The sequence below is a fragment of the Anastrepha ludens genome, chromosome X (genome assembly GCF_028408465.1).
Source record: "Anastrepha ludens isolate Willacy chromosome X, idAnaLude1.1, whole genome shotgun sequence".
NCBI lineage: Eukaryota > Metazoa > Arthropoda > Insecta > Diptera > Tephritidae > Anastrepha > Anastrepha ludens.
Genome location: NC_071503.1, coordinates 38,192,198 through 38,217,814, shown reverse-complemented (window position 1 = coordinate 38,217,814; position 25,617 = coordinate 38,192,198). Strand labels below are relative to the sequence as shown.

Genomic DNA, 25,617 nt, shown 5'->3' with positions numbered 1-25,617 from the left:
TGGCATAGACCGTTAATAAAACCGAAGCCATCTGTCCTGCAGCGTAGGAATACTCAGCGTATTCATCTAACTACCATCCAGATCCGCTATCATCGTTCCTACCGAACCTAACGTAAGGCATCCGATGGTCCGCTGGTATCGAGAACAGCGTGCAATGCTCCAACAACTGGTGGCAAATCTGGCAGTGGCCAATATTTTCTTCGTTTCCCCAGACTCCGTGTGACTTCAGTCTGTAGGTTGCCTTCATTGCTTCCTTCCGGATTTGAAGATCCGGAGGTTGTAAGTTCAGGTTGGAATTATGGACTTCACCAGATGTCGTTCCAAAGCACACACTTCTCTGTAGTCTGGTTAGGGGTTTTACTCTGGGGTTAACCATGGTAACCTTCAAGGCGATGTACAACCAGTGTACTATCGTCGGTCTTAGACCCCATACCTTACCAAAGGTTCTTTTACACTGCCCGAAGATTTTAAGTGTTCGAGAGACCTTCTTCTCGACGTGCGTCTTCCAGGTCAACTTACAATCTGGGACTACCCCTCATCTCAAGGTAGGTGGTAACAAGCCTTCCGCATTGCGTTTTCTAGTGAAACGTACCAAGGTATTTTTTATAGGATTCACCGAAAGACCATGCAATTTGCACCAATGTTCAATCTTGTGTAGGGCTACCTGTATTTTATTGCATATAGCTACTAGGGACGGTCCTGAGATTAGTACACACACATCATCCGCATAAGCCTGGACGTGTCCAATTTCCTGCAGATTGTTCAGAAGAGAGACCACAACAATGGATCAAAGTAGGGGTAGGGGCGCCTTGTGGGCAGCCTTTCTTAACCTCCTCCTTGTCTCCCACATAGCTTCCTCCATCTGAGTGAATCCATCTGACAATGATTTCTTCTACTCCATGCCTTCTGATAGAAGAGCACATATAATCAAAGGTAGCATTGTCAAAAGCTCCGTCAATGCCTACAAACACACCAAGAGTGTACTCTCTTGTTTCCAACCCTTTTTCGATGATGTTGACGTACCCGTGTAGAACCAATTCACAAGATTTTCCACTTTGGTAGGCGTTTTGTGTGACATGGGGAGGGTTGCAAATTAGAACCCTCGTCCTAATATGCTTCTCGGCCATACGTTCCAGACTTTTAAGGATAAACGATGTAAGACTTATTGGTCTGAAACTTTTTGGTAAAGCATAGTTGTCTTTGGGACAGCTAACTTTTACCAAACGCCACGATTGTGGAACATAAGCATACGCAAGACATGTCGTAAAAGTTCTTTTCCGAACCTTTATTAGCTGTTCTCCGCCACGCTTGAGCATGCTTGGCTAGATCCCATCTGGTCCGGTGGACTTAAAGTTTTCGAATGACGAGAAGGCGAACCTTATCATTTCCTCCTTCACTGTCCTAGATGCAATGGACAAATCACGTCTGCTGGTAGTTATACTAGCATGATTAGATTGATCGAAGTTTTTTGATCCTGAAGTTTTTCAGAGTTTTGAAAGTTCAGCATTCTCCCAAGGGACTGCCTCGCGGGTTAACACTTTAATGAGATCATCATATTGCGTCCAATCCGCTTTTCGAGGGTTTTGGCCTGCTTAAACTCTATATAACGATGGTCCGACAGGGAATCTTTATCAAGTACTTTGCAACCAGTAATATTATCTGATATTTTATTGTTAGATAATGTCATATCAATCACTGCCTGTGGTTACGAAAGTCGGGATGGTGCCAACGTTCTGTATAACTAAGCGAGATGACAAATAAAATCTATCAGCTTTTGCCTCCGAAGTTATATTTCGTGCTACCCCAGAGTGTGTTCTGTGAATTTGCATCACATCCCACAATAAGACCTAATTCCATGGATCCAGCGTATCTTACAACTTCCATAGCCTCCCTCATGGGGTGGGAGAATAGAGTCGCAGGGGAAATAAGCCGAAACAATGATTGTCTCTAAATCTTTACTGTCTAATCGATACTTCATCTTAGTTGCAACTTAGTCTTGACAACAGAATTGTCTTAACAAAATGCAATTCACCGTTTTCGGCATACTAATACACCTATGCGGACGAACCTCTCCCACTTATTTGTCCTTTGGACACCCACGTTTCTTGAATTAATAATTTGTGAGGATTTGCATGGCTGCGGTATAAGAAATCCGTAAACGTTATACTGTGCTGCAACAATATTGATACTTTGTTAAGTTATGCCTTGCAACCCTATTGGTATATGCGATCTATTTATTTACTCTGAATATTATCTTACAGTTTTGGGCTGACTTGGAAGGGCGGATATGTTTTTATGTAGAGCTTTTTCGGAGGTTTGCCATTGCCTGCCTAGGGGCGACCGCTATTAGAAAAAACTTTCTATCAATTTGGTGTTTCATGCCCTGGAGATTCGAACCTACGCACTCTAGAATGGTAGTCACGCACCCACCCATTCGGCTACGGTGGCCGCCAACACATTGTCGAACCTGTGAGTAACCAAATGGTAGTCAAGCATCAATCCATTCGGCTACGGCAGCCGCCTTGTGACATAATGACAATACCAGACATCATCTGCCCCATACGTTAGGATGGGCGAGATGAGAGTGTTATAGAGTGTTAGTCTTGTTCGTCGAGAAAGGACTTTACTAAACAGTAGCCCATTTAATCCAAAGAAGCACTTGTTGGCAAGAGAGACCCTCCGTTGGATTTCAAGGCTGACATTGTTATAGGTGTTAATGCTGATTCCAGTTTGGAAAAGGGAGGACTAACAGCGTAGTTGTTATGGCCGGCGATGTCAATATGATCGTCATACGCCAACAATTGTACTCTAATGAAAAATTGTGCCTGAGCGATTAAGTTCTGGGGCTTACACGATCTTTTTCAAAACCTGTTTTAAAAAAAATCACACGACAGTGAGTCACTCTGTCTTAAATCTTAGTTTGATATCAAGCGGATCGGAGAGGTCCTTCCCAATTCTGACGGCGCTGCTGGTGTTGAGCAACGTCAACTTGCATAGCCGTATTAGTTTTGTGGGGATACTAAATCCAGACATCGGAGCATACAGATAACTCCTTTTTCGAGCCGTCGAATGCGCGACTTGGCGTGTTGTGAGTATCTGGTCGATGGTGGATTTTTCAGGTCTAAAGCCACACTTATAAGGTCAAATCAGTTGGTTGATGGGGGACTTCAGCCTTTTACAAAATTGCAAGAAACTTGTAGGTGAAATTTGGAAGACCAATCCCGTGGTAAATGACTTAAATTCCAATCGGCAGGCATGCTTTCATCCGACCATATTTTGCATAGGAGCTGATGCATGCACCTTACCAGTTCCTCGCCGCCATGTTTGAATAGCTCAGCCGGCAGTCCGTCGGCGCCCTTTGTTTTGTTGTTCTTTAGCCGCGTTATCGCTATTCTCACCTCGTCATGGTCGGTTAGCGGAACGAAAATTTTCTTCCCATTTCTTCTTTCTTTGACATTTCCCGTCGTACCAATTAGTTTTTCGAAATCCGATTTCTTATTCGGCGGGAACGCGAAATGTCGCTCCATTGTTCTTGCATGCCGGATTGTTGGGCAATGCGTGCCGAGAGCAGGTGTCAGTGTGGACTGGTGAATATTCTGACTTGCTGTTGTGATTGCAGCTTTGTGTAGTTAAATGCACAGAGTGTGTGCGTATTTTGGCTGCAACAGGGTAATGATTCGAGAATGAATTTGGGTCCTCGGATCGTACTTACACTTAAAACACTAGAATTGTGTACTCCATCTATTGCGGCATGATTAATTCCTCCTTGGCCACCCTGGCATTGAAGGCGCCAAGCACACATATTGTGGCGGAGGCAGCGCTCACAGGAGTGTTCAGGCACTCATAGACGGAAACTTTGGTCGCATCGTCCGTCGGGGCGTTGGCGCTCATTTATGCGAGATGCTGAAAACACTCGCTTTGATACGAATTATTGCGAGACGCTTGTCCACCGCAATGAACGACAGTACTTGGTCTGACCAAATATCCTGGGTTGATTTGCCTTCTTACATTAGCCCGCTCCCAGACGGATTTTCGGGAGTAATCCAGGGGATATTTGGGCAAAGCTCGGAAGTTGTGAGCTGCTGGATGTTGTATGTAGAAGAATTGTTCTAGCCACTCCCATGTGAATGGCAATCAGGTACTCTCCCCTCTTGCGTGGACCTCTACACACGGAACCATCTTCAAAAAAAAAAAAAAATTACGCTCCCTTTATTGTTCTTACAATCGCGAAGTTTCGCGAACCGACTGGCAACAATAGCGAATGAGAGACCAAAACAAAAACATGAATTAGCCTCGATGGCGACAGCAGATAGCGAGACAGTGCACGATTTCTGGGTCTACCGCTATATGAGTAAGACAAAGACGGCAGGTGACTAGTAAGCTGCTGCTACAACAGAAACTACACTTAGTTATTTTTTTATAATAATTTTATTAGTTAAATAAAAACTATAGTTTATTATTTTTTTATAATAATTTTATTTTAAATGCAAATGCAACTGCTTTTAGTGAGAGGTACTTTACGACCAACTTTAGAAGTGAATTTTAAAAATATTTTAAAAGAATTTATTTAAAGAATTGCACATGTTGCTGCAACGTGATCTGTAACTTGCCGTTAGCTAGAGGTGCGGACATAGCGTCAGCAAATTAGTCCGAACTATCAGGTAAACAAAATACTGGGTTTATGGTGCGCGTGTGAAAGTGCTATGCGCAGCGAAAAATATTTATTTCGCTTGAAATTTTTGAGTCGTTAACTCCTCCCCCTTTAAATAACTCGGTGTTCTCACTAAGTTGCGTTGAGGTTATCTGCATTTGGAAGTTACTTAAGTTCTTGGAAACTCCGTCTTGTTTCCCCGATGTTTTAGTTTTGTCCATAGCTGTTGTCACCGTAAATGATTTTGTCCGTTTCTGAAGGATTATTCTAAGCACGATTATCATCAAAGGTACTATTGTGATTCCAAGTATACTGAAAGTACTCAGTTGAAATTTGTTCTCTAAAGTTTCTATTTCCTTTTCTTTAAGCAGTTTCAATGAGAGAATTTCTTCGAAATTTATAGAAGTATTTCCTGATTGAAGTATGGCAGGTAAAGGGTTGGCATTTGAAATTTGTCTATTTTCGTAAGTCCGTTGGTCGGCTTTGATAGTGGCATTATAAAATTTTATTAAGAATGTTCCATCCAGATTAACTGGCTTTTCTTCTATTTCCACTGTCCCGTTATAAGAGTTTAAAAGGAGTATGCCGGGGTTGGTTTCTTCTATTTGTGGAATATGTTGTGCGTTCGTCATAGTGCAGTCGAAAGGTTGACCACTAAGCAATTTTGGTAAACATGTACTCTTTGACACATTTTTAAAATTCTCTCCTTTACAAATTGACACATCATTTAAAATTTTACATTCACTTATGATCTCTAAGACCGAATTCTTACAAACTATTATTGTATTCTTTTAATATTGAATTCTTTTTTTTCACTGCTTTAACAATTAGACTTTTGCAATTTTCTTCATTTGTTTTAGGTCAATTTATAATATAAATTAACGGTAACCCATTTGAGGCTATTTTTACATCACCGTATTCAATGGCTTCTACAAGATTGACATACATCTTTTTCTGTCCTTAAAAAAATTCTTTGGTTATTCTTAATTCTAGGTCTGATAGAATAAATAAATTGATAATAGATACTTGCTTTTGACCATTGAATTTCATAATCTACATTTATTATTTCTTCTTTTATAATTTTGAGTTTTCTCTCTAACGACTCCGATAAGTCTTTTCGAATTTGATCATTTGATTTTATAATATTTGTTATTAAGTTAGTTCTTTTTATCAACTCAGTTAGTCTTTCTTCCACTAATCTATTTACTACCTGTTGATTATTGTTTCTTAAAACATCATTAATTTTATCTGAAATATTTTGGAAGTCATCATGATCCGGTGTCCCAGCAACACATTTCCACACCGAACCAAGTTCATTTATTGCCCTTTTATCTCCCGCAGGTTTTAATCTACGTAATACGCTTTGAATAATTTGAATTTCGTGCATTAGGTAGAGGTAACTTACATCACTTTTTGTTACGTCTTCTGTCAAGGTGCTTCTTATTTCATTAAGTATTGGCTCGTACTGCTCTAGGTTTATTACGTGAATTAGTTTAAAGGTCGATGTTTGTAATTTTACCGCCCCCGTCTCTATTGTCATTATTGGCGCGTTAGTGTAGTCAAGTATTTGAACCTTTCCATAGCAGAGGTTGATAAAATATCTGAAAGGAGTTAATACTTTATATGTCTTTTATGAATTATTTTTCCGGATTTAGTTAAAATTGTGTCTCCCTGGTCTTCCATGAAAGTTTCCTCCTTATAACGAGGAGCAAGTTTATTTCCTAGCCTTTTGTTGATCCTTGAATAAATTATCTGTCCTTCCAAAAATGTTTCAAATTCTTTCCTTTTTTGATTATGATATTTTAAATCTTTCTCTTGCTTGTCTGTTAAGTTTTTTTATGTTTTCTAACCTGTCCTGTTTTAATTGTGTAGGGTCAGTCCTTCTAAAGAAAACTTCTATAGGTTTTCTTCTTATTGTTGAATGAATGGAGTAATTATATTTAAAGATAGGTCTATTAAGCAGATCATCAAATAAATCATGAATTTTTTCTGCCTTAACGCTGCAAATAATTTCTGATAAAGTCGAGTGAAAGCGCTCTACCTGTCCGTGAGCACAGTTCATGTAAGGGGGAGCTCTAAATATTTCGATGTTGTATTGATTCTGTAGCATGTGGGTTATTGGGGCTGAATTTACAGATTTCTCATTATCTATCACAACTTTTTCAGGGATGCCAAAGGACATGAGCATATCTCTTAGTGGTTCTTTAATATCTTGTTTTTTTATTATTCGTGCCATTGCAATTTTGGAAAACTTGTCTATTCCAGTTAATATTACCTTTTTGTCCATGTGATATATATCTACATATATGAAAATATGACCTGGTTGCACTGGAATGGGTGTAGCTTTTAGTATAGTTTTATCCGGATGCCTTTCGTATTTGTTTAATTTGCATATCTTGCACTGTTTTACTATCCTGCTAATTTTTGCAATCATCCGTGGAAAGTAAAAATTTTCAAATAACTGGGTTTTATTTTCTCGTGCGTTTCTACGGACACGATTGTGTTCTCGTAAGGATTTTGTTTTCTTGGTCGGTTTCGTCAGTTAGGTCCGTGGTAATTTTACTACCAATTCTTGAATTTTTCCAAGAATGCTGTCCTCTGTCTTTATGGCATTTGTGACTGAAGGATACCGATATTTTTTTAAAATGTTCACTTGGTTGTCGTTGTTATACTCGCTTTTTGTTACTGTATGACGATGATATGTAGGAAAAATTATATCGAAATTATAGGATGCATTTTCTCCCTTCGTAATGATTATTTGATTTTTAAATTCATTTATTGGGGCGTCTGTAAAGGGTATCAAATTTTGAGAAGAACTTGTATCGCTGTGTCGTGTGGCGGTCATGGAATTAACCTGAATGTCTTGTGTCGGTCTTGATAGAATGTCTGCAACTACGTTAGAACTACCTGGTTTGTATTTCATTTCATAATTGTATTCCTCAAGTATGGCCTTCCATCTCTTGAGTTTGCTATTTGTGTTTTTGTTACTAAGAGTGCATGTTAATGGCTGGTGGTCAGTGTGAATTTTTATAGAAGCTGATCCGTAAAGATAGTTTCTTAATGATTTGACAGCCCATACTATAGCGAGCATCTCTTTCTCGTTAGTAGCATAGTGCTCTTCAGCTTTGCTCAATGTTCTTGATGTAAAGATAATGGGTGCTTTGTCCTGTTCTAAAACGGCACCTATGGCGTAATTGGACTCATCGGTAGTGAGATGGAATTCTTTTTTATAGTCCGGATATTGTAACATAACTTCGGTAGATGCGAGTGTGTTTTTTATTTTATTAAATGCTTCAGTAGCTTCAGAGTTAAATGTGATCGGAATTTTTTCAGACAGGTTTAGACATTCGTCCCTCGTGACGGCGGCGACCGCGGTGATCGGTTTTGCGAGTTTCGCATAATCCTTGATGAAACGTCTATAGAAGCTTGACATTCCCAGGAATGACCTTAAGTCCTTCAAAGTTTTAGGACAAGGAAAATTTTTTATTGTTTCAACTTTTTTGGGATTAGTTTTAATTCTTTCTGAGGATACGATGAGTCCTAAATATTCGACATCGCTTTTAAGGAACTCACACTTATCAATTTGTATTTTCATGTTCGCATTTTCTAGTATCCTGAATACTTTTTCTATGTTTCGCAAATGTTTTTCATCGTTTTCTCCAAAAATGATAATGTCGTCTATGTAAACATAGCAACATTTCCCTATTTGATCTCTTAGAATGTTATCTAAGGTTCTTTGGAAAATAGCCGGAGCATTTTTTAACCCGAACGGTAGTCGAGTAAACTCGTACTGTTTACCGAAAATGCTGGAATGTCATTTTCGTTAAGTGGAATTTGGTGGAATCCGCTTTTAAGGTCTAAGACCGTGAAAAATATTTGATTTTTCACTTGTGCGAAGACTTCATTTATTTTCGGAATCGGATATCTATCCGAAATTGTCAGGGAATTAAGTTTTCTATAGTCTACGCCAATGCGATATTTTTTTTCATTTGACTCTGATTGTCTAATAATTCCTTGACTCAACAACAGTTTTATTTGTTTTCCACCTCATCTTTCATTGCTATGGGGTATGGGTAATATCTTGAATAAATATGAGTGTCAGTTGTTGTACTTATGCCCGCTTTTATTGTAGTAGTGTACGTTAATTTTTCGTCGGGTTCCATGAATAAGTTTGGGTACTTTTCACATAGTCTGCGAAGTTTTCCTTCTTGTGAATGTGATAAATGGCTGGTTCGGATATCAAGTGTATTGACAGATTGAATAATTTGCTGTAGAATTTTGACTTTTTTTATCAACATATAATTGTTTGCGGAGTAAATAACTGCGTCTAATGATTTTAAACTATTGTTACCGAGAATGCCATGAAAAGATTTCAATTAAGGCAAAATGTAAAATTTAAGGTCGGTTTTAGTTCCGAAAAGGTTAAGTTTTGTGTGATGTGTTATAGGGATTTTACCACCAACTGAATCTGCATAAAAAATGTTTTCATTGGGGAATTGATTTAATACTAAAGATGGTTGAATATAGTTCTTGTTCGAACCGGTATCTATGAGAAATTTTAAAATATTGCCCTCTGTTGTCCTACTTTCAAAGTAAGGTAATGAGGAATGTCTAAAAAATGGACAGAAAATGCCATTTCCTTATACCCTTCTTACTCTGTATGTGCGTTGCACATACTCTTCAAGAGATTGTTGTTCCTGACCCTGAGTATTTTCTTCAAAATAATGCTCATTAACATTTTGCTGTTCTTTAGCATTTTCTGTGCTATAGATTTGGTGTAGTCTTTGTAGTTTTGGTTGTGGTTGATGAAATTGATTCGAAATTCGAGCCTGTCTTCTAATGGTTTGTCTCGTATCCTGTGGTCTATTTGTGTAATTAATTGCTCTAGTCTGTAAGGACCTGTCCACGTCCATGGGAATTGTTGGCTTCGGCTGAAAAGATCTTGGTGGTGGAGCCGAATATTGTTGTTGGGTTGGCGTATTGTATTGCGGCCTAAACGATTGCTGTTGTGGTGGGTTAAAATTATAGTGCCTTTATGGGGGCAAGGGAAATTGGTGGTTCCTAGATCTATAATTTGTTTGGAATTGACGTTTTCTGTAGTCTTGTGGAAAGTAAGGTAACTGTGGGTCAAATTTTTGTTAGGGGTTATTCGAATTCCTCCTAGGTGGAGGTGGTGGTACCATTTTATTAGAACTATGTGCTTGATTTGTCCAAAAATTTTTATCTTTCATCTTGAGGCATAGATGAAGCGCTTGTGCAATATCACTTGGCTCGCGAACTCCCAATAGCCGAGGAAGATCCCCGCTCAGTCCTCTGACGAACGTGTCTAACGCCTTGTCGCGATACGTTTCTGTCAGGAGCTGAATAGCTTCTGCACCCGCATTCATACAGCTTATTTTATTAAGGATAAGCGTAAGGTGTGAATAGACCTCTTGATAGAATTGTTGTACCGTATTGCTTCCTTGGATAAGAGTAACCATTTGGTATTCTTATGTTCCCTTTTATCGGCATAGTGAGTTGTTAAGCATGCCAAGATGACTTCCCAATTTAGTGGGGTATTATACGACTCCAACGCAGCCTCCGCGTTTCCTACAATCTTGTTACGCACCACGTTCAGGATTCCGAAATATTTGGGGTCGTCTGAAAACTCCCTAACACATCTGACAACATCTGGAACCTTATCCAGACCACCTAGATTTGCTCTATGGATATCATCGATGCCCTGATCTACGAAAATGTTTGCCCTTGGATTTATTAATGTTGGTACTATAGACGCACATTCTGCAATGCAGAGTCTGCGAACCGCCTGACTAATATATTAGCAATTTCTATTTTGTGGATTATGGTTTGGGTTATGGTAAGGATGGTTATTGAAGATGACTGGAGGACGAATAAAGTTATTTGGATTCATGATGTTTAAAAAAACCAAAAAAAAACTTTTTAATAATTCAATCAGATCCAAAAAAAAAATTGTTTATCAAATTTAAAAGAAAGTTTTTATTAGCACAGAATTTTCCTACTGGGTATTTCTAGAATTTAACACTCACTTTTCTTAAGTTTATCAATCTTAAATAACAATAATATTCAACTAAATAATACATAATATCTAACTAATATTTTACAACGATACTCTCACAATAGTCGCATAAACTTCATTGCTGTTAACTTTTGTGGCCGTTCTGCAGTTGAGGGCACTGTTGCTGATGTTAAATTCCTCTACTGTTTTTACGTTTGCGTGCACTGTTGTGGTTGTAGACGAAATTCAGCTACTGCTTTGTAGAGAATTTTGATGTCTGCTGTCGCTTTTACAATTGTTGGCACTGTGTCGTTGTAGAAAATTTTAAGTCTGCTGTTGTATAAAGTTGTTGGCACTGTGTTGTAGAAAACTTTAAGTTTGCTGCCGCTGGCTTTATACTTTATTTAAAAAGTCTTATTTTATTACTGCTTCTTTATTACGATTTTCCGGTGGTTTTATGAATTTCGTTTAGAATGTTTTATTTTACTGCCACTTCGCTATTACGATTTCCAATAGGTTTAATCATTATCACTCTTAAATTTTTAGCATTTTCTCTTAAAGTCTAACTGGTTTTGTTTGAATCACTGTTCACGCAAGTCTCTTTTTTTATTGTTACGTTGGGCGCCAGTTAAGTAAAACTATACTTAGTTATTTTTTTATAATCATTTTATTAGTTAAATAAAAACTAGACTTTATTACAATATTTGTTTATAATAATTTTATTCTAAATGCAGATGCAACTGCTTTTAGTGAGTGGTACTTTACGACTGACTTTAGAAGTGAACTTTAAAAATATTTTAAAAGAATTTATTCAAAGAATTTCACATTTTGCTGTAACGTATTCAGTAGCTTGCCGTTAGCTAGAGGTGCGGACATAGCGTCAGCAAATTAGTTCGAACTATCAGGTAAACAAAATACTGAGATTATGGTGAGCGTCTGAGAGTGCTATGCGCAGCGAAAAATATTTATTTCGCTTGAAATTTTTGTGTCGAGAACGTATATAAGCCGAGGTGCATGAGAATGAGGTATTCAGTTGGAAATTGTACTTGTGAGCGAATAACTGAAAAGTAATGAAATGATTCAGTCTTAAGATATTCGCTGGTTGTCGAAGATCGAAAACCGAATGCCAATTTAGTACTATGAGCGGTGCAACCCTGTCGAAATTTTCGTTGTATACCGAATTTAGAGTCGAATGCAATTTTGCTTTCGATTGTATAGCGTATTGTGGGGAAATTTGTTAAAATGTAAGTAAATTAAACACTTAGTTTATTGTAAAAAAATTTTTTATTTCCCTTGAATTACCAAGGGCAGCCGGTCTCAGCGGATGAGTTGAAATAACTGGTTACATTAAAGCGGCGCTAGCAACTAAATACCTACACTCTTGCCCGTTTTGCCTGTGCTAAAAGTTTATTAACTGTAACTGTCAGTTCGTTAATTTTTCCTTGTGTAACTGAATTAATCATTGCCTGCTGTTCATTTGCTTCTATTAGGGCTTCGGCTCTGGTCTTAATTGTTTGGAAGTCATCAAAGTCTGGGGTGCCGGTTATGTACTTTAATGCAGTCCCTAAGATATTATTGCCTCTGGCATGCCGGTGATGTATTCTGACCACGGCTAGTAGTTTTAGTATTTCGTTAGCGTCGTTTCGGAGAAGTTGCCTGGCGTGGGAAAGTGGAAATTGCTCCAATATTGTGTCCGTCTCTTTCGCTATCGCTTCGAATTCTGTCAAGTTTGTCTTGTGGAGTAGGAAGTCATAGTTTTAGTGGAGGATCACTTTCAATGTTGTTATTGGGATGTAGTTGGAGCTGGTATAATTGAATATCCTCGCATTGGCCCAATGATATATAGTCAAGAGCAAAGTTACCCTAGGGAGGAAAGAAAAATTTCAGTGTTTTAAGTTGGTTTTGTGAGCTTTACGTCCGTCGATTAGAACAAATGTACCTAAATCGTTCTGGACTGTTTTTTCGGTGTAAAGTTTAGTAAATTTGTTTCCTATTCTCTTATTCGTCTTCCCAAAAACCTTTTCCCCTGGCTTATATTGTCTTGTTGGTCTCTTTATATTGTGTTTTTTTAAATCATTTTGTTGGGTTTGTATAAGTCTATTTTTTATTTCGTTCAGTTCGTCTGGCGCTGCATGGATGATATCAATAGGTTTCCTGTTTGTCACGGAATGGACAGTGCGGTTGTACTTAGCCGTTGCTAGTAGAATTAATTCGGCCGTGTCGGAAATGCAATGCGAGCTTTTGACAGCGTGCAATTTCCGTAAATGTACTGTGGAACCTCTCCACCTGGCGTTCATTGTACTGTGAGCCAGTGGCGTGGTGTAGATTGTGACGCCGAAGTGGTTTTTTTAGGATTGCTCTAAAAGTTTCTGAATTCAGTGACCTCTCATTATCGCAAACCAGAAATTTGGTGTTTTTGTAAAAGTTGATAGATTGATTCCTTATGGCTCTGGATTTGATTGGAAAAACTATTGCAAATTTTGAGAATTTATCTATTGTCGTGAGGAAATGTTTTTTGTCTGTTGAATTAATGTCAACGTGAAGGATATCTCCTGGGTATGAAGGTATGGGGGTTGATGCTATTTCGGGTTTGGGGGGGTGTCGTTGGTATTTTGCTTCGTGACATATTTTGCAATTTGAAACTATTTCTTTTAGGATTTTCCTATCGTCGGGGAAGATGTAATTTTCCAGGACTTGCTGCTCATTTTCGCAACATGATCTATGTGCACGATTATGTTCGGTTTGAAGGATTTCTGTTTGGTCCTCCTTATTAAAAATGTCGATAACCTGCTTTGTAGTGTGGCGGAACTTAACCCCTGGAAAAGATGTGGTAAGCTCGTTTTGAATTAGTGCCAAAGTAGGAAGTTCGCATAGCAATCCGTTAGCAACATTCGGATTGACACATTGTTTTAAAGATTTCATTAGGTCACCTAAGTTATTAAAACTTATTTTATGCTTAACTCGTGTCCTAAAAATAATAGTCGTGCTAACTGGTAATGTCTTTCCCTCTTCCAGAATAATTCGGGTTTGGAAGCAGTTAATCGGGTTTTTTACCGTGGGTATCGTTTGAGTCAGTGACAACTCACTGTTAGCGACCATGCTTTCCGAGTCTAGCTCGTGGCCTAGTGTGTTTATATGTTGCCGTGAGAGCGCATCAGCAACAAAATTTTTTTCATCTTTGCATTTGGGTTTTTGTCGGATAAAGCGAAGGTGAGCGGCTGATGGTCCGTAAAGATGTATTGACTATTGCCAAGAGTTCCCTTTCATTGGTTGCATAGATCTCTTCTGTTGGAGAAAGGGTTCTTGAGATCATTGTGATAGGTCTGCCGTTTTGGGATTAAACGGCGCCTATTGCGTGTGAAGAAACATCCGTTGTTAACTCAAATGGTTGTTTGTAGTTGGGATAAAGGAGTAGTACATCCTCTGATGCAAGAATGTTTTTAACTTTATTAAACGCGTTGAGTGCTTCTTCGTCTAAGTTTATTTCTATTTTCCGAGATTGGTTAGTGCCAATGTTCCCATTTTCCCCGCGTAGGTATTTTGTTAGGGTTTGGTAACCGTAGCGTAGCCTTTTACAAATCGTCTGTTATAGCTAGCTAATTCCAAAATCGATCGTAAAGCTCACTTTCCTGAAAGAATTTAGACTTGTCGGCGGACACTCGCATATTAGCAGAGTAGAGTTTGCTTAATACTTGGTCGATGTTCTTTAGATGTTGCTCAGCGCTTTCTGAAAAAATTATGACATCATCTATATAGACGTGGCATATTTTTCCGATTTCTGCCCTAAATAAATCGTCAATGGCCCCGTTATTGACCGAAAATGCAGTTTTTTCTCGATCTCTCTCAGCTAGTTTAATCTGGTGAAAACCAGACTTAAGGTCTATGGTGGAGAAAAAGTTAGCATTTCCCATGTTTGCCAAAATTACAGACGTGTCAGGTATCGGATACTTGTCACTCATTGTTTTTAAGTTTAGTTTCCTTAAGTCAATTACGAATCGTGACTTCCTATTACCATCTTCATCGATGCCCTTCTTACTTACTACCCAAATTGGATTAGTGTAAGGGGAACGGGATGGTCTTATTATACCGTCTTGTAACAAATTCGTTATCTCTTTATTAACGAATTCGGCTGATGCCATGGCATATGGGTAGCTCCTAGAGTAAACGGGAAGATTGTCGGTGGGACTTATTGTTCCTACAATGTCAGTGTTATATGGTAGTGCTTCATTAGGGTCCGCGAAGACTCTAGCGTGCCGCTTCAACAATGCAGGAATACTTAACTCGTTATTTGGCGTTTCGACATCCGTTTCTATGAATTTATTAACGTCAGGACAGTCGTGATGTAAAAGCTTTTCCTGTCCAACGTTGTAACTTAATAGTCCACTCATCAAATCTATTTTACCGTTCACTTCTTTGAGTAGGTCGAAACCTATAATACCGTCAAAGGTGTTAAGACTGGGTGGAATGAAGAAGCTTGTGTTTCTATTCAAAATGTTTATGGTACAGTATTTGTCAATCCTAGTGGTGTCATGGATTGATTTCACCGTAAAGGCGTGACTTACGGGTTTGATTCCCATTAAGTCTTTGAGCGGTTTTACGTAGCTTTTTGCGGCACCGGCGTCGATAAGTTTTATGGTGTATTGTGGTACTTCTATGGTGAGACTTAGTCCTTTATTTAATTTTTCTGGTTTATTGTAGCACTTCTATGGTGGCACTTTATTTATTGTGGCACTTCTATAGTGGTACTTAGTCACAAAGTTTTAAAAAAAAAATTTTTTTTACTTATTGTAGCACTTCTATGGTGGCACTTTATTTATTGTGGCACTTCTATAGTGGTACTTAGTCTCAAAGTTTTTATTAAAATTTTTTCAAATTTTTAGGAGATGGGTCCGAACCCACGGCCAACACTCGCGTGTCCTTTAAAAGGATTTTTCTAGCTTGGCTCCTCGTTGGGCGCCAGTAAATTAAACACTTAGTTTATTGTTAAAAAATTTTTTATTTCCCTTGGATTACCAAGGGCAGCCGGTCTCAGCGGATGAGTTGAAATAACTGATTACATTAAAGCGGTGCTAGCGTCTAAATACCTACACTCTTGCCCTAATTTCAGTTACCGCACGTTATTAGCCGCGTGACTTCTGCACTTGCAATTACTCGGCCAGTTCCGCTTATTGTCTTCTATTTGTTTTGTTGTTCCCACGCACAAGCCTATAAGTGTCTCGTTGGCAGAATTGCCGTATGAGTTAGTAAAGCAGTATTGGACTTTTGCTTGTTGTTATGTGCAAGGATATAGACGCGCCGTCAGCAATTCGGTGGGAGCGGTGTTTTGGCCGGATGCGTTATTAAAGCGGTATTTAACTTTTGCTTGTTGTTACGTGCAAAGCTATAGACCCGTCGGCGGCAAATTTATTCGAATCGATTTTTTGGCCGGATGAGTGGTTACCTGTGTTAACTTGTATGTTGTTTCCGATTATTTATTGTTTTATAGTAACCAAATAATAAACATATACTAATTTTGTTAATTTTATGCAGGTCAAAAGTCGTGAGTACCAAACAGCAATTAGAAAGGCTGGATGCATTAATGGAAGGGAATCCACAATTCGCAAAAGGGATTTGCACCAAAGTTCAATAATTTGTGTTGCTTTTTTTGCAGAATAGTGGAGAGCTCTTGCCTGCAACAAACATCTAAATCGACTTTTCCAGACTCCAATTGTTCTCTCAATGATACCTCTCGCTTTAGCATGTTGTGTGTTGTATGTCCTTTGTGGAGACCCTTCGTCAGAGTTTCTGAACGGCGTCATTAAATATGGTTTTATAGGCCCCTATTATGAGTTGCATTCGATCTTCGATATTCGTTGGTTGTCGAAGATCGAAAATCGAATGTCAATTTGGTATTATGAGCGGTGCAACGCTGTCGAAATTTTCGTTGTATACCGAATTTAGAGTCGAATGCAATTTTGCTTTCGATTGTATAGCGTATTGTGGGAAAACTTGTTAAAATGTAAGTTGTTTGCGATTATTTATTGTTTTATAGTAGCCAAATAATAAATATATACAAATTTTGTTAATATTATGCAGGTCGAAAGTCGTGAGTACCAAACATCAATTAGAAAGGCTAGTTGCATTAATGGACGATAATCCCCAATTCGCAAAAGGGATTTCCACCAAAGTACAAGCAGCAAAAAAATGGGAGGAATTTACAACGGAGCTGAATTGCTTGGGACCACCAGTTAGAACGGCAGCAAAATTGATTAAGGTTAATTAAGGTTTTTTTTCTGAAGTTTTTTAGAAATACATTTTTATTTTCCCTTGGCAGGTATGGGCTGAAATACGTAGAGGAACTGAAATACATATTTTTTTCGAATGACGAATAATTGAATAAAGAAAATTTATAAGAAAAATAAAACAGAAACTGTGGCGTACAGGTTTCTATTTAATACTTTTTAGATTTTTCTATAATATTCTAAGAATTTCATTTCTTATGTTTTCTGCTTCGCCGTTATTTGGCTCCACTTCAATATCTTCAACATCATCGTTGAGGGTCTCATCGGATAACTCTTCATCCGGAAGTTGAACATTATAAAACAAGCAAATGTTGTGCAAAGCTGCACACACATTAATAATTTGTGTTGCTTTTTTTGGAGAATAGTGAAGAGCTCTTGGCTCGGGTGCACTGCTGCAACTGGTTTTCTGTACTGGACAGTAGGTTCATAAACGCCTCTTTAAATAATCAAAAGTTCTTTAAAAAACTGTAAGGAAATTTCTGTAATATTAAGTATGTATGTCAACACATTTTGAAAATACTAAACTTACTCAGTGGAAGCCATTTCTAGGGGGTTGGATGCGCCCCTCAGCTGTTTTATACACCTAGCTAGTTCCACTAATCTTTCATCGACCGATGAATCGTCGAACCACAACTCCGTTGTACTCATTTTCACACAAAATACTTTTTTCAACTTTTAAAAATGTTGTTAGCAAAGAATTTCAACACAATCGGTTTTTCTTTTATTTTGATTTGCTGTATCAGCTGAGAAAAAATTATCTATTGTAAATGCGTCGAGCGATCGAAATTCACAATAGTCCTATTCTTCAACGAATGAGCACCATAATACCAAATGAAAATTCGTTCGATCAGCACTTTCGACTATAGTCGAAGATCGAATGTTGCTCATAATAAGGGCCATAGCGTATCCAGCATCACCAGAGACAGACAAAAAAAATTAAACACGGAATTTCAATAGGTGTTTATTACATTCCGAGGAGCTAAGTATTGCGACGGCCATTGAGATTTTACTCCTCTAAATGCGCTTTTAATGGCGACATGTTGAAAACCATAGAATCGTGAATATGTCTTGGAATTTTCGCATTTATATAAGTTATTTTCATTGTATGATCAAAAACCTAAAATTTAGATTATTCGCATCGAGATGAATCGTCGAACAACCAATGTTGTTAAAAAAGAATTTCAATACAATCGCTTTTTCTTTTATTTTGATTTACTGTGTCAGCTGAGAAAATTTTATCTATTGTAAATGCGTCGATCGATCGAAATTCACAATAGTCTTATTCTTCAGCGAATGAGCATCATAATACCAAATGAAAATTCGTTCGATCAGCACTTTCGCCTACAGTCGAAGATCGAATGTTGCTCATAATAAGGGCCAGAGTAAAGGAAATTTTTTCCTATTAATTTTAGTGTTTCATTCAACAATCTAGTGATCGAACTCAGAGAGTTATTTTAAGAAATTTACTTGAATTTTATCGTAAGAAAATTCGTAACATTAGTATTAATTTTGGACTGAAACGCATGGATTGGTACATATATAGAAAATTTTTGATAAATTTTGGCCCTCGAGCTGTATTTTAAATAATTACTATAGAGCTTTGTTTGTCGGTCATGAGACACAATAACAACAACGAATTTCGACTCCATCAGCAAAAGTCTATTCTATTACCACTCCATGATGTGCAGAAGCTAAGATGTGACCAATATCGCACTGCTATTCGTGGGCTTAGGGGGCGTCCATAAATTACGTGAGGTGTTTTTTTTAATTTTCTGAACCTCCCTCCCCCCCTGGTGAGATGTCGTGAGATTTTATTCAACCCCCTCCCCCATCCCCCAATCTCACGTGAGATTTTTCAAAATGTGGGTTTCTTATGTAAACGCGTTGGATTGTTATTGTAAAAAGAAAAAAAATTTGCTTCGTGCTTTTATTTACGACTAGTTAAGACTAGTAATCAATATGGCTGAGAGTTATAAGTGTAATAAAAATTTAACAATAGAAGACTTAAATCGTAACTACTGCGATTAAAAAAAGAATATCTACTCTAATTCAGTCCATGGAGAATTATGCGCGGTTTCAAGAGAGACTATTGGGACCAACATGTCCATATGATTTTCAGTAAAATCATGTCCTCCTTCAACTTCGTTCTAATCTAGCCACTCTAAGCCGTTGACGCTTGCGCACAGTAACTCATTAGCTCGTCTTGTGACAATCCGTGAGGGTCGCACTTTGCGGAACATACGCGCTTGCTTAGCTGGTGCAATGTGAGCTGCTCTCCTGTGCTCTGCAGCTATTGTGATAGATGCGAAGTAAATACCGCATGTACTGCAGCATATTTTCTCTAAATCATCACGTATACTTGGGCAATAGAGATCAATAGGCGTGCTGATGAAGGCATTCAGCGGTTCAATCGGTACGCGTATTAGAAATGGAGCAAATGATTTTCCGTCATGTTCTTTAAAGTCCGGAATTGTCAAACGTCAACCTGAGTGATAGGGCGTTCGGCTCATAGTGGCGCGAAAACAACCGACGGGCTACACTGTACCGCAAATTCAGATTAAATTGAGCTATTTGGTATAAAACAAATATGTATGGTGGTTTGACAGTAGTAATGTATAACGTCGAAGTATGAATGAAATTATTTTCTTTCGAACGAATTAGTGAATGATCTTAATCATACTACGATTACGCTTGAGATTAAATCTTAAGCATGTACAATTTTTCTGTTTCAATTAGAAAAAAAATTGCGTGATATTTGCCGAGACCACCCCCCCCCCCCCCCCCCCCCCCCCCCCTTCCCCTCTCCAACGTAAGATTAGATGAGATTTGACTCGACCCCCTCCCCCCCCTTAAACATCTCACGTAATTTATGGACGCCCCCTTATTCGAATCACGTAATAAAAGCGACAGTATTGCAGCACAGTTGCAACATTGTTGCAAATTCTAACCTGATACATTTCTGATGTTCGGCACTTATTTCGCATAGAAAGCTGAATGCGAATACGCAAATAAAAGTAATAAAGTTTTCAATAAATATTTTTCTTTATAATTTCCTTATTCACGGTAATTTACCACGAGTATTGAAATGAAATAAATGACAATAAATTAATGATAAAGAAAAGAGAATCATACAAACAAAAGTTTTATTACAAATATTGGAAAGTCTTTGCGTGCAACAATAGCTGAACTCATGACAGTAGGAGCGCTATACTTTAGCCAAAGTTTGCCAAAATTTCACATTGAACATTATATTTTAAAAAATCATGCAACACACGATTGTGATTGTAACTTAAACAAGCCCGCTGTCTTTCTTCGTAGTGCAATAACAATTGCACGGTGTTCGCCAAATAAAATTTCAGCATAGGCCGTGGTTATGCTGTCGTACATGAAATGTGTTTGTTTGCTCTGCTTAGTGTACTTATGCCCGAATTCTGTAAGCAGTCTCAAGTCACTAATTGAGACTTTTAGTGGTGAAATTTGATTTTGAGACTAGTTGCAATTCTGTAAGCAATCTTACGTAATTTGTCTAAAAAAAAAGTCATTAATTAGTGATCTCCTTCTGAGCAACTCACAAAACGAAAAATATGGAAGAGGAATGTATTATTTTATATACATATATTGCAAAAAAAGCTCGAAAATTAAGCGAAGTAATATGTTTTGGGTAAAAATTTCTTAAGAACACGAATAATTGTGTATTTATTGACATTTTAGGACTATGCGTAGACGGATTCTGGCAAGTTTACGCAGCAGGGAAGACCCATTTCTTCTGAAAAAAGACGTTTGAAAAGTTTGAGCGGAATTCGAGAATTCCATTTGAGCTTCGTGTAGGCTTGATACAGAGAACGTTAAAGTCTCAATGACAGGAACGTATGGAATTCCGAGGGGTACTCGTTTCGCCAGGACTAATCACCACAGACACATTTTTCAACAAAAGTTAACAGTAAGGAGCTGAATTATGTAAATTTAGCAGCAATCGATTAGAATTTGTTGGTGATTAGAAGCAAAGAATGTTAAGGTAGCTTTTAAATATGACCTATAATATATTTGATTTTTTTCCAAATCATCCAAAATTATATACATATGTTATGTCTGTGTGTCTGGTGTCTGCAAAACTTTGTTGAATTCCCTTCAACTGAATCAAAATCCTCTATAGAAAACGCTTCATTACCAGGCACACAGGAAGATGGCATATGCAATTGTAAATTTGTGAATTTGTATACATAGTATGCGCATATGTATATGCTGTATGTATGTACGCTAACCTGCCACAGCTCAAAATAAAACGGTAAAACTTCTCAAGAAATCCAGCGCGCATTCATAGGCACAGCACAGAGAACGTTAAATATAGAGAATTCTCACGAGCTACGAATAGTGTGAATTGTCAAAAATGAAGTGAAACCGCGAACACTATTTCACCTCGCTTAACTCGACAGCGGGGAAGTTCTTAACAGAGCTGATTACAGTGAATTATATACAAGTACATTGGCTCTGCTCAGTTTTTGGTTTCTGTATGAAATCAAATTGACGAATGCCGACGGCATTTTGCAAGGCATTTGCTTGTGCATTTCTATGTCCCCTTGATAAACGAAAATTTATTCAATTTATATTTTCAAACAAATATAAACAAATAAAAAGACAACATTTTAAATCAAAGTAACTTTAATGTTTGTTGTTTTAATTTTAAAAGAAAAATTTAAACAAAATACATTATAAAACGACCTCGCATTTTGTTGTGTGCGTTTTAATAAATTTGATGAAAATGTTTACTAATTTTTCGAGTCGAAATTATTTTTAGACAAGAATTCAAAGAGCATATTGGTGTATTGATGAATATATATGTATATCAATACATGTATATACATCACATATATTATGTTAGTTATATTTTTGCAAAAGTTCAATTGCATCTTCAATTCTTATAGTGTTACAAATGTATGCGCACACGCACTGCAGCAACAATGACCTATCTAACGACGCATTGCCTTATCATGTTTATGTACATTTGAATATGCATTTTTTGTTCCTTTGCCAAACGAAATTTTTTTCAATTTACATATGTATATTACAGGGAATAATTCATATATGTAAGTTAAAGATTTTCGCGTGGAAATCTCTTTTTAAAAAAGATTGCGGAACGACCGCTCTTTATTGAGTTCAACTTAAAACTGAAATTACAAAATTTCTTAATCTAAAACCTAAACTTAAAATGCACCGAGCTACCTGTGGTGGCGTGCGCAATTTCGAGGAATCGCTGACTTGGGTTGCGCGTGCATTACATCCGCCCTAATTCAATTGGGGTGTTGCTGCCGTTGGCTTTTCTGCTGACAGTGCGTCTGGAATATTGTGGGAAGCGCTATGTAAGCGCTGTACATCCGCTGTACTCATGTTGCTGATCGGCGTGTGAAAAGTTAACATTTGCCATGTTAACACTTCCCCTCTTAAAAACGTTCGTCCTCGAGCGTTGTTAGAAATAGGGTAAGTTATTGAAACTTACATATCTTGGTTGATCTTTTGGCAGATCTTTGAGTTGACCCAAGTTGAGGTCTGCTGGAGGCATCTGGTTGCTGTCTAGGTTTTGTGCGATGATTATTTTGTTTTGAGTTTTCCTCCAAAATTTGAAAAATATTAGTGCTATGCAAGTAATAGCTGCAATTGATCCAAGTGAAAGTGAGCCAGTTGATATTGTTACTGTCTTTAGGAGATTTATTTTTCGGGTATTATTTATATGCAGTTCTTGCAGAGATTTTAGTGAAAGCAATTCAATCCGTTCGTTTTCGATTGGTGCTGGTTGTAGGACAGCTGGGATAGCTGGAGGAGGAATTGCCTCACAGTTGATGAGTATTTGGTTATTAACTTTCAATGTTGAGTTATGGAAGTTGATAACATGAGTTCCCGTCAAGTTTTGGGTTGTTGCGTCAGCATCTATTTTTCCCATAAAGCCATTAAGTAGTAAAATGCCTGATTTTATTTCTTCAATATGTGGAATATGGTGCCCGTTGCTTATGGTGCAAGTTGAATTAAAGCTATTAATTATTCTAGGTATACAATTACTATTAGTTATATTAACTATCTGCTTTTGTTTACAAATTTCAATTATCTTATAGTTATTACAATGAGTTTTTATTCCGTAAACTTGATTGTTTCCTTTTAATATTTCACTATATTCGACATTAATTATAGTGTTATTTGCCTTTATTACAGGTCTTATAATAATTTTTTGAAAATTTTTTTTAATTGTTAATGGTATTTTTACCATATAAAAAATTTTAAAATTTTTGCTAATAACATTAACTTCTGATATTTCTAATGCCTGTTCCGCATTTTTAAATGGAATTTCATCATCTTCTAATTTTTCAAGTGCAATTTCAATTTCGTTCTTGTTTAACAATAATGAGTTTAATATATCTCTCTTTGCCCATTGTACGGCATATTTAATATTTATTAATTCCTCTTTTATTAATCTAATTCTATTTTGTAAATTAATAATCATTTCATTTACTATACTCATATCTTTCCGTATATTATTAAAAATTTTATTCACAATTTGTGTAACGTTATTAATTTTTTCATTAAAAATTTCGTTTATAAGAACTTGTTTATCATTATTGCTGTTAAGCTGGTTTAGATTATTCGATATTGCTTCTAGATCCTCATGATCGGGGGATCCGGCTATAAATTTCCAGGCAGTACCTAGAATATTTCTTGATCTTTTTTGTCGTAAGTTTGCTGGTTTAAGGGTATCAAGGATTTGGAGAGATTGGACTAATTCGTGCTTTAGGACAGGTAGTAAAATGCTATCCTTAGGAATGTCTGAAGAAATGTATTCATAAATGTCCGTTAGAAATTGTTCGTATTTGTTAAGGTCGATTATATGTATTAGCCTAAAGGCTCCGTTTTGAATTTTTGCTGTCCCGTCATTGATTGTAACCAGTTGAGCAGTAGAGTAGTCATAAATGTCTATTGTTGCGGTGGTCGAAATAAAGAGAGTTCTGAAAAGAAGGTTAGACAGTTTTATTCTAGTTTTCTATATTGCTTTTGTGAATTATTTTTCCCGATTCTGTTACTATGGCTGAGTGTTTATTTTCCTTTACTATTTCTTTTTTGAATTTTGGGGTAATTTTTGTGCCTAGCCTTTTGTTTATTTTTACATAGATAGTTTCACCTGGATGATAAATTTTTATGGTTTCTCTTTTTTTGTTGTGAAAACAAAGGTCTTTTGCCTGTTTATTTTTTAATTCTAAGATGTTTTCCTCCCTTGCCTTTTCGAACTGGCTTGGGTCTGTGGAGACTCTTCTCCCGAAAAATATCTCTATTGGTTTCTTTTTTGTTGTTGAGTGGATGGTATAATTATATTCATAGACTGAGTTATCAAGGAGTTCAGCAAATGAAGTAAAATTCCGTTCTGCTTTTAGGCAGCGCATTATTTCTGTTAAGGTAGAATGAAATCGTTCTACTTGGCCATTAACTGAACTGGTATAAGGCGGTGTTTTAAAAATTTTGATGTTGAGGGTGTCTTCGAGCAGAAATTTTATAGTTGCAGAATTAAGGGAAGTTTCGTTGTCTATAACCACTGATTCGGGTATGCCAAATTGGAAAAGCAATTCTCGTAGAGGTTCTTTTACGTGTTCTATTGCTCTCGATTTAATTATCTTTGTTTGTGCATATTTTGAGAATTTGTCTATTGCTGTCAATACTATATTTCTGTCGGTGATGTAAATATCAATATGCAAAATCTGTCCAGGGTATTGCGGTATGGGCGTTTCGCCTAGTTCTGGTTTACTGGGGTGTCGGTCGTATTTATTTTCCTTGCATATCGAGCATTGCTGAATTACTGTTTTTATTTTTTTCGTCATTGATGGGAAGTAGTATTTTTCAAGGATTTGAGATTTATTTTCTCGGTGGTTTCTGTGTGCTCTTTTATGGGTTGTAATTACAATTTCTTCCTGTTCTTGTTCATTTGTAACGTCCTGTACTTGAAGTTGAGTAAATCGAATTTTATAGTTGCTAAAATGGATTGGGTATATTTCCTGAATTTTTCCCATAATGCGTTCTTCTGTCTTAAAGCAATTAACTACGGATGGATTTAGATATCTCTTAAGGAGGCTTATTAGATTTGCTGAATTGTAAACTGGTTCCTCTAAAATGTGTCTGTGATAAGTGGGAAATATTATTTTAAATTGATATGTAGAAGTTAACCCAGTGTTTAAAAATATTTGATTTTTGAAAACGTTTATCGGAGTTTCTACGTGCGGGATTAGATTATCGGATGAACTTTCGTCACTGTGTTGGGTTGTGGACAGAGCGTTTATTGGCTCGGTTATCGTTCTTGAAAGTGCATCGGCCACAACGTTTGTCGCACCTGGTTTATAATGGAGTTCATGATTGTATTCCTCCAGGATAGCTTTCCAGCGTTTCATTTTTGCATTATTGTTTTTGTTGCTCAGTGCTTGTGTCAAGGGTTGGTGGTCCGTAAATATATTGACTTTGGCTGAGCCATAAAGGTAGTTTCTGAAATTGTTTAGTGCCCATATTATGGCGAGAAATTCTTTTTCGTTTGTCGCATAGGATTCTTCCGTCTTAGTAAGTGTTCTGGATATAAAAGCTATGGGTTTCTTATCTTGTGCGAGGACTGCACCGATGGCATAATTGGAAGCATCAGTTGTTAGATG

The 25,617-nt window shown here is 37.2% G+C and overlaps 1 protein-coding gene across 1 annotated transcript in view; it reads left to right on the top strand.

Annotated features, from left to right (window-relative positions):
- LOC128870430 (putative nuclease HARBI1) overlaps nt 1–25,617 on the top strand; it is a 56,868-nt gene that overhangs the window by 11,212 nt on the left and 20,039 nt on the right. The gene's annotated exons all lie outside the window — the stretch shown is intronic.